The sequence below is a fragment of the Pantherophis guttatus genome, chromosome 5, assembly GCF_059756535.1.
Source record: "Pantherophis guttatus breed Tessera chromosome 5, ASM5975653v1, whole genome shotgun sequence".
NCBI lineage: Eukaryota > Metazoa > Chordata > Lepidosauria > Squamata > Colubridae > Pantherophis > Pantherophis guttatus.
Genome location: NC_142067.1, coordinates 127,071,169 through 127,080,178, shown reverse-complemented (window position 1 = coordinate 127,080,178; position 9,010 = coordinate 127,071,169). Strand labels below are relative to the sequence as shown.

General features: G+C 41.8%; 1 long non-coding RNA gene across 1 annotated transcript; it reads left to right on the top strand.

Moving 5' to 3' along the window:
• The first annotated feature begins 3,930 nt into the window (after window positions 1–3,930).
• LOC148113567 (uncharacterized) lies at window positions 3,931–8,600 on the top strand. Its single transcript, XR_015728330.1, has 3 exons — window positions 3,931–4,645; window positions 5,958–6,193; window positions 8,346–8,600. It is a non-coding gene; the product is annotated as an uncharacterized LOC148113567 (long non-coding RNA).
• Window positions 8,601–9,010: the final 410 nt, after the last annotated feature.

Below are 9,010 nucleotides of genomic sequence, written 5' to 3'. Positions count from 1 at the left end.
CTCCTCTCCTCTCCTCTCCTCTCCTCTCCTCTCTTCTCTTCTCTTCTCTTCCTCTTGGCAAAGGACTCATCTCCCTTATGTGCACGGGGTTCAGGAACAAAGCTGAAATCTTTAAGCTGCATTTCTGCACCCCATCAAAGGAGTCCAGATACCCTTGGCAGGCATCTCTTTCAGCCAGCCCCAGAGATATGAGGGAGTCCTCTCAGCAGGTGGCAGAGCTTGCCACCTTCTCTGTCGGCTTCCCCATTGACTTTCTGGGCAAGCCAGCAAAGATAATTGCAAATGATGACCATGTGATGGCACATAACATCATAAGTGCCAACAAGTTGCCAAGCATCCAGATTGTGACCACAGAAAAGTGTGCGCGCCAGGTTTTGCAATAACCAGAAGTGTTTTACGGGCCGAGGAGAAGCCTAGAACATAGAATAAAAGGGTTGGAGGGGACCTTGGAGGTTTTCTAGTCCAACCCCCTGCTCAAGCAGGAAACACTATATCATTCCCGACAAATGGTTGTCTAGTTTCTTCTTGAAAACTCCAATAGTGGAGCACCGTAATTAACACCTAAGGAATACAGGAAAGCACCAGCTAAATAATAATTGGCTAATATTATTGGCTAATAATTGGCTAAGTGGCTAATAAATAATATTTTCCTTCACAGAACTTCCACGGGGAAAACAAGGTTGGGCAAACTTCAAAATTCTGTATATTTTAACTACTGAGCTGACATACTTCAAATTCTGCATATTTTAACTACTGAGCTGAAGAAGCTTCTTGGACGAGAAGCGAAAGGTCTTCAAAAGAAAGAAATCAAGAAAGTCCAGTTGCCTCTTGAAAACTTTTGGGACAACCATGATGTGGATGACAGAGAATCTCTACAAACGTTTAGCTATATAATTTGGGATGAACCCCCTTGGAATGGTGTGGGAGTAGGAATGGATTTCCAGAGGAAAAATTGCAGACTTCAGGAACCAGGAGTACTAATCAGGTGACAGATAAACCTCCAAGTGCTTCAGTGACCCTCTAAAAGGATGCAAACGACCAGCTGTCTGCAAGGAATATAAATCCTTCCATTCTGCACTAGAGCTGAAGAAGCTTCTTGGATGACAATCAAAACATCTTCAAAAGAAAAAAAAACAAGGAAGTCCAGTTGCCTCCTGAAAAAGCACCTTTGGGACAATCATGACCTGGATGACTGAGAATCTCTACAGACTATTTTAACTACCACATTTGTAAATGATGCAAAGAGAAACAAGTGAGAATTATCATATATCACCAATTCCTAAAGAGACAGTCTTGATATGTCCCTTTAGGAATTAATGATATATGATAATCTGGACTATCTTTAAAAGAACAATTGTAAGTTGAGGGCAGGCGTGAAATGCTCCCGGTTCAGACCAGATCGCGTGATCCAGTAGCGATGGAGGCGGGTGGTTCGGAGAACCGGTAGCAAAAATCCCTGCCCTCCCCCCATGCCCAGCTGAGCCGCACGATCATCAGAGGCTTTTTTTTTTTTTTACTTTTAAAAGCATTTTTTCTACAACCTCTTCCGACGAAAAACTGCTTTTAAAAGTAAAAAAAAAAAAAAAAGCCTCTGATGATTCCGTGGCTCAGCTGGGATCGTCAGAGGCTTTTCAAAGCATTTTTGTCTGCAACCTCTTGGCCGAAGAGGTGGTAAAAAAAAATGCTTTGAAAAGTGTCTGACGATCCCAGCTGAGTTGCCTGATTGGCAGAGGCTTTTCAAAGCATTAGAAAAAATGCTTTGAAAAGTAAAAAAAAAAAAAAAAAAAAAGTTGGCCATGCCCACCCAGTCACATTACCCACCACCACCACCAAGCCACGCCCACAGAACCACCAAGCCACGCCCACAGGTAGTAACAAATTTTACATTTCACCCCTGGTTGAGGGCTGTATAAACAGTTTTTGCTGGTGCACAGAGAACTTTACAAAAACTTTCTACAACAGACGAGGGTTTCATATCAGACAGGTTTACAGAAAATTACCTTTCCATAAAGCAAGTAAGAAAGCAAATGAAAAGTAATCGCCTTTGGCTGAGCTAAGATGTTAGTGCCAACCCTACAAATATGCACCGGGAGGAAATAATTTAGTTTGACCTTTTTAAATTGAAATTTACATTTCTCTATAATGATTAAATGAGTGATGGCACCGTTTGTTATGGAAAAATTATACACCGGATAGCTGACAGAACAGTATGCTATTCTCTCTTAATCTGCTTTACCTTCTCAGTAGCATCTATACATCCAATCTATCAATGTGTCTATCAGTCTGACAAACTATCTGCCTATTTGCTTTGGAAGGGCTAGAAGGAAATGTATGTGGGATGCAGCTTAGCCTAGCATTAAGTATCTAGTATTTTAAGGAGAAGTTAAGTTTAAGTTAACCATTCACTGGGAATGCAGGATTCCAGTTAAGGATAATAGCAATAGCAATTGTTCTGCCCCAGCTCAGGATTTCCGAGGATATTGACATACACCAACGGTCCTTATCAAATTTATTAAGTAGCAAGAATAAACAAGATCGGCAAAGGTTGGCAACCAGCCCAGAAAACAAGATATGATAAACCAAAATACTCTGATAATAATACAAGTTGTTTCCAGCAAGAACGCACCAGCTGTGTGTGACTTAAATAGGCTAAGGGAGTGGCCAATTATCCTCTAGCCCTACTCTCGAGTAGACCTCCTCCTCCTGAGTAGCCACTCCTGCCTTTTGGCAGCCCTGCGTGCTTGAGCATTGAGGAGAGGCTCCTCCACTTCGCTCTCTCCACTTGAAGGAGCCTCTGGAGGTTCTGAAGGCCCTGACTGAGTCTCTGCCTCTGGCACCACATCCTCTTCAGCCTCCTTGCTGTGCAACGCGAGCGCCGGCTGCTGGCGCAACTCACACCAGCCTCCTCCTCATTGGGATCAGCCACGATCCGCGCAGGCTACTGGCGGGCCACAACAACAATAGCACTTAGACTTATATATCACTTCACATTGCTTTACAGCCCTCTCTAATTGGTCTACAGAGTCTGTTGTGACCCAGGCCCACGTAGTTAATATTAAATGCAAAACAGTTCCAAAAAACAAACAGATTTTATTAAAACAGCTGAGAATTAACTCATTCTCAGCGTATTCTAAATTAAATGAAAGCAAAGTCCTCAAAACACCAGTCTTTAGTTGATCTCTGACCTTGGGATAATTAGGCAAACTGCCAAAGGCCTTTCTTGGCAACAGTTCAGGAACAGAAGATGCTGGCAAGAAAGAAATACATCCAAACATGAAGCAAATCTCTCAACGGTTGTTTTCCAGCAAAGAGGCCAAGAGCTGTTGTTGGTCTTTTAAGCCTTATGGGAGGGGCCAATCATCTCTTGGCCCTACTCCCGAGTCGTCCTCTTTGCTTTAGCTGGCTGCCAGAAGAGCTTGCCTTCTGGAAGCTCTTCTCATGCATGCACTAGGAACAGGCTCCTCCTTTTCCTCTGCCTCTCTACTGTCAGCCTCTGGAGGCTCCGGAGTCTGCACATCACTCCCAGATGGCCCTGGCCCCATCTCTGCTCCAATGCAGAGCCCTCATCTGGGCCTTCCCCAGCCTCCAGGACTGGCCCATGTTCTTCCTCAGCCTCCTCACTGTCCGACTCCGCTGCCAGCTCCGCAGGCTGCTGGCGAACCACAACAATGTCAGCCTGTTGCCCGCAACAAGCTGGGTCCTCATTTTATTGACCTTGGAAGGATGGAAGTCTGAGTAAACCTTGAGCCTGGTGAGATTCGAACTGCCAAACTGCAGGCAGCCGGCAGTCAGCAGAAGTAGACTGCATTCTAACCACTGTACCACCGCGGCTCTTAATGTGAGGTGCGAGATGTCAGGAGCCAGGGTCGAATTCAAAAATACGATGAATTAATTTCATGCTTCCTATGCACAAGAATGTGAACTACTAATGGCCAAAGCAAATTGGTGCCAGGTAAGGATCAACAGACTTCAAGAGGGCTGCCCTTAGATCTTTGACAGAGATGTAGAGATTCTAAACTGATGACGCATTTGACCCTTCCCTCAGGATGAGCTTGCTTATCTCCTACAGATACTAAACTGTGATGGATGGGATTTAGTTAATGGGGAGGGTAGCAAAAAAGAGCAGATTATGTCCTCTGATGTAGCTAATAAAGGACAAAAAGTTGCTAATAAAAGCAAAATGTTGTAGCTAATAAAGGACAGCCCATCACTCATATAAGCCTTCCCCCGCCACCTCCCACTCCTTATTTGTTGCAACATGTGCTTTGATTTTCTGAACTTCTGCTGATCAACGTACTGTCAGTTTTTAAAGTCTCAAAACCAAAATTTCCTTTGTGTTCCATTTCAGGTTTCTTCTTAGGACTACATGAATGTGTAGTGTGGCTTCGTATTGACTACTAATAGCAGGCCCAGCCGGTGGTCAGAACAACCGGTACGAGTGAACCGGTCCAAACCTGCACTAGCCCGCCTCTGACTGATAGTCTATTTCTCATTAAATGGGTCCAAATTCTACTGCAGATGGGCTTCTGCATATGAGATGAAAATCTCCATTCTTTTTCTATTGCAATAAAATCTGTTCAGGCTTTTTGTCTTTCTTTGTATCCTGTGATGTGAAAATACAAAATCACCTTACAAATGTCAGGAGGTATGTACGATTTTATAAATCATTCATAGGGGCTTTTTGGTTTCATCAATGTGATGTTTTGTTAGTGTCACTATTCTTGTTCTTAGCTGCTTATTTGTTTATTTTGGTTATTTGTTAAGAAAATCCAAATAGCTACCCAATTCATGGTGACTCTGGGTGACTTACAGAAGCAAAACCACAAATACGAAACCCAGTAAACCTTCACTCCCCTGGCAACAACAATCAAACAATCTGCTTGATGGATCCATAACAACCTGGGGACTCCAAATTCCAAACTGACAAGACCACATCTTCAGAGTTTTCCAAACGAGTATCAAGATGGGGGAAAATCTTATCTCTGCAGAAAGGGAGATGCCAATAGAGAAGCCCCTTCTTCTTGATCACACTAGGTGGGCTTCCTCGATAGAAGGGACCTGTACCATACCCTACTTCCCAGAACTTGTGTGTTGGGTAAATGTAACTGGGAAAAGATGGTCCTTTAAATAACCTCATCGCAAGCCACGTAGGCCTTTAAAGGTGACAGACGGCATCTTGAATTGGATCCAGAAACAAATAAGCAAGAAGGAAGTAGACTCCTTCCCATCCTCCTCCTCCTCCTCCTCCTCCTCCTCCTCCTCCTCCTCCTCCTCCTCCTCCTCCTCCTCCTCCTCCTCCTCCTCCTCCTCCTCCTTCTCCTTCTCCTATATCTAGATCAAACTGTAAACTACCAGAATGAAGCTATCTTCTTGGCCAAAAATAACACACTGTTGGTACATGTTTTTGGTAGTAGCCGACATACCAGCAGATGGGCCAGGCTCTGTGTCTCTCCACATTCACACAGCCTCTTATTATTCACTAATAGCCTCCACCTGAGCATATTTTTACATTTAGGGCCTCCAAGTTGTATAAGGAAGGTCAGACTCTTCAGCCATATTCAATGGGCTCCTTCCGCCATCTTTTATGTAGCTTCCTTGACAGGTGTGCAAATTTAGAGTTGTTGGACTACAAGATGGGTGGCATATGTTAGATAGATAGATAGATAGATAGATAGATAGATAGATAGATAGATAGATGATAGATAGATAGATAGATAGATGATAGATAGATAGATAGATAGATAGATAGATGATAGATAGATAGATAGATAGATAGATAGATAGATAGATAGATAGATAGATGATAGATAGATAGATAGATAGATAGATAGATAGATAGATAGATGAGAGGAAGCGGGGGAGAGAGGCTTGATAGATGCTGTAGATAATTGAAGCTGAAGATCTATTTGTAAGGTCCATTAGAGAAAGAGTTTGAAGGATTTTTTTTTCTTTTTCAGAGTGCTCAGACCAGCCTTTCAATAGCATTGCATTTATTTCAAATTTAATAACAAAAGAAAAGGGAGAAAAAAAAGAGCAGAGGACAATAGTTTTCCCCCCCCTAACAGAAGCACATCTCTAGGAGTTCATTTCACCTTTCAACCAGCGGCAGCCTCCAATTTATTACAAACTTCATTATAAATAATAAAACATATAATGAGGAACAAAGGACCGGCCGGCTTGCTTGGGAGAGGCGGTGAGTATGACATGTCATATTTCAAACGAAGATCATATTTGCTTTCTTGGTTCCCTTTAATAAGAGATCTTGAATAGAGTTTCATTTGTTATTGCTGGTCATTGGACACTGAGATTCTTTAGTTGAAAAGATTTTTTTATTTAGGTTAAAGAAGAAAAAAAACCCACAGTTATAGCCATTATGTTGTAGGAGGCATTGGTCTAGTCGGGGGTGAACTATAGACCTTCTTTTCATGTTTTCCCCTTGTTATTTCTATTTCCAAACCTTTATTCTGATCACCTCCATTAGTCTTTTTCTATCTCCTTGTTCAATTTGGTATGAGTTTCCATGCATCTGAATGTAGGCCTCTCCAAAATATTCCGGAAGTATTATTAGACTCTAAAAGTATCTAAAGTCAAGTCAGTGAAGGAAAGACAATGCGCCATTTGAAACAATTATGCGGGAGAATCAACAATTCGGAGGACATTTCCATATTCACATAAACAGCATTAGCGCTTAGACTTATATACCACTTCACAGTGCTTTTAAAGCCCTCTCTAAGCGGTTTACAGAGTCAGCATCTTGCCCCCAAAACAATCTGGCTCCTCATTTTACCGATCTCGGAAGGATGGAAGGCTGAGTCAACTTTGAGCCGGTCAGGATGGAAGGAATCGAACTGTGGGCAGTGGGCAGAGTTAGCCTGCAATACTGCATTCTAACCACTGTGCCACCACGTGAAAGGACTTGTTATTCTCTACAGAAAATATCTGTAGCTCAGGATTAAGCTGTGGAGTGTCTTGGTGCTCTCTTGAGTTTGGTTGTTTGCTTTCAGATGTTTTATTACCTAACTATCCATACCCTTACTTGGATTCGAGCTTGGGATGCCTGCATATTAGGCAGTTGTATTAACCTCTGAGCCACAAGTTCTCCTCCCTTTATCAGCTTGAGCCAGGGGAGAGATGAAGTGTTTAACTTAACCTTAATCTCTCCCCTGGCTCAAGATGATAAAGGGAGAAGAACTTGTGGCTCAGAGGTTAATACAACTGCCTAACATACAGGCAGCCCAAGTTCAAATCCAAGTAAGGGTATGGCTAGCTGATGAGAGCTAAATAGCTTGAAATAGATCTATACAAGTCTCCCTTTATTTCTCTATCAGCGAAATATAAATTTGGTATAAAATGGTTTGTTGTGAATGCGACTGCTTGAGGGCTCCTGGATTGGAGCTGAAAGGCGAAAGGGATACAGTACGCTCCCTCCCACATCCTGGGGCAGATCAGGTGTCTCGATAGAAAAACACTTACTCTCTCCTCTGGCTCAAGCTGATGAAGGGAGGAGAACTTGTGGCTCAAAGGCGAAAGGGAAGCAGTATGCTCTTTCCCATTTTGGGGTAGACCAGGTGCTTCGATAGAAAAACACTATACACACACATACATCTTTCTTTGGTGAATTTATTAAACATCACCTGACTCGTTTTCAAGTTTATTTTTAACCAAATTGTTCTGCTTTGTGCATCAGCCTTCAAATGAGGGTTTCCCTTCTTACACAATGAGTTTCTGTAGGTCTCTTTACAACGAAGAAGTGTTTCTTTAAGGAAACAGATGACATTGAAGAATATCTCTTTGGTAAGCTAATAAGAAGCCAGCTCGTTAATTTGGGTAACAATTCCATTCAAGGAGAATAGAAAGAAAATGAAAATAATTCTTTAGAGATGACTTTTACTGAATAACACTACATGAAGTGTTGTGTCTGGTTTTCGTATTAGTAAAGGCTAAATTATTGATTAGACACTTCATGCTAATCTCCGTTTTAAGCATTCCTAAGCAGTCTGATACGTTTATTGATCAGACTTAACTGATTATGTGCCTATATAGTCATCAACAATTATCAGCATCTTTACTACAGTGCATATAAATGTCTGACATTATGGATTAGGGTGTGTAAGCACTAATTGATACAGTTTACTTTTAATATGCTTGAGTCTTAGGATAGTTTTTAAGTTATTACAACAAAAGAATTGTTTCCTTCTCTTTCTCTTGGCTCCCATCGTTAAGGTGAAATAAAGTCAGGCAGATGCAATGATGCAATTTAGGGTTTCAAAAGTATAAGCTCATAAACACTTTGGCTAATGAATTATTGCTCTATTTTTAATCTGTTTATTTCTAATTTGGCTTAGGACCTGGTTATCTACGGGACCACCTGCTACCACCAATAGCCTCCCACCAGCCAGTACGCTCCCATAGAGAGAGGCTCCTCTGGGTGCCGTCGGCCAAACAATGTCAACTGGTGGCCCCTAGGGGGAGAGCCTTCTCTGTGGGGGCACCTACGATCTGGAACGAGCTCCCCCCGGTGATACGGAGGATCCCGGATCTGCGCACCTTCCGTCGCACGCTTAAGACTTTCCTATTCAATCAAGCTGGCCTGGTCTAAATCTTCTCCCCTTTTTAAATGTAAATTTTAATTTGTTTTAAATTATGGGGTATTTTAAATTCAGCCAAATTATTTAATTCATTTTTAATTCATTTTAAATTTTTTGTATTTATGTGATTTATCTCGTGGCTGTTCACCACCCTGAGTCCTTCGGGAGAAGGGCGGTATAGAAATTTAATAAAATAAAATAAAATAAAATAAATGCATAAGTCTGTACAGGAAACCCTCCACTTATGACCGGTTGTTTAAGAACCAATCAACGTTACAATGGACTTTTCAAAAAAGCAACTTATAGCCTACTCTTGAAGTTAGAGATTTCTAACTTCCTCTAACTCTCCCATGAAGTCATGTAATTGCATTTTGGGTGATTGAGAGTCAGTTCCCATTTATCAAACCAAAATAATAATAATA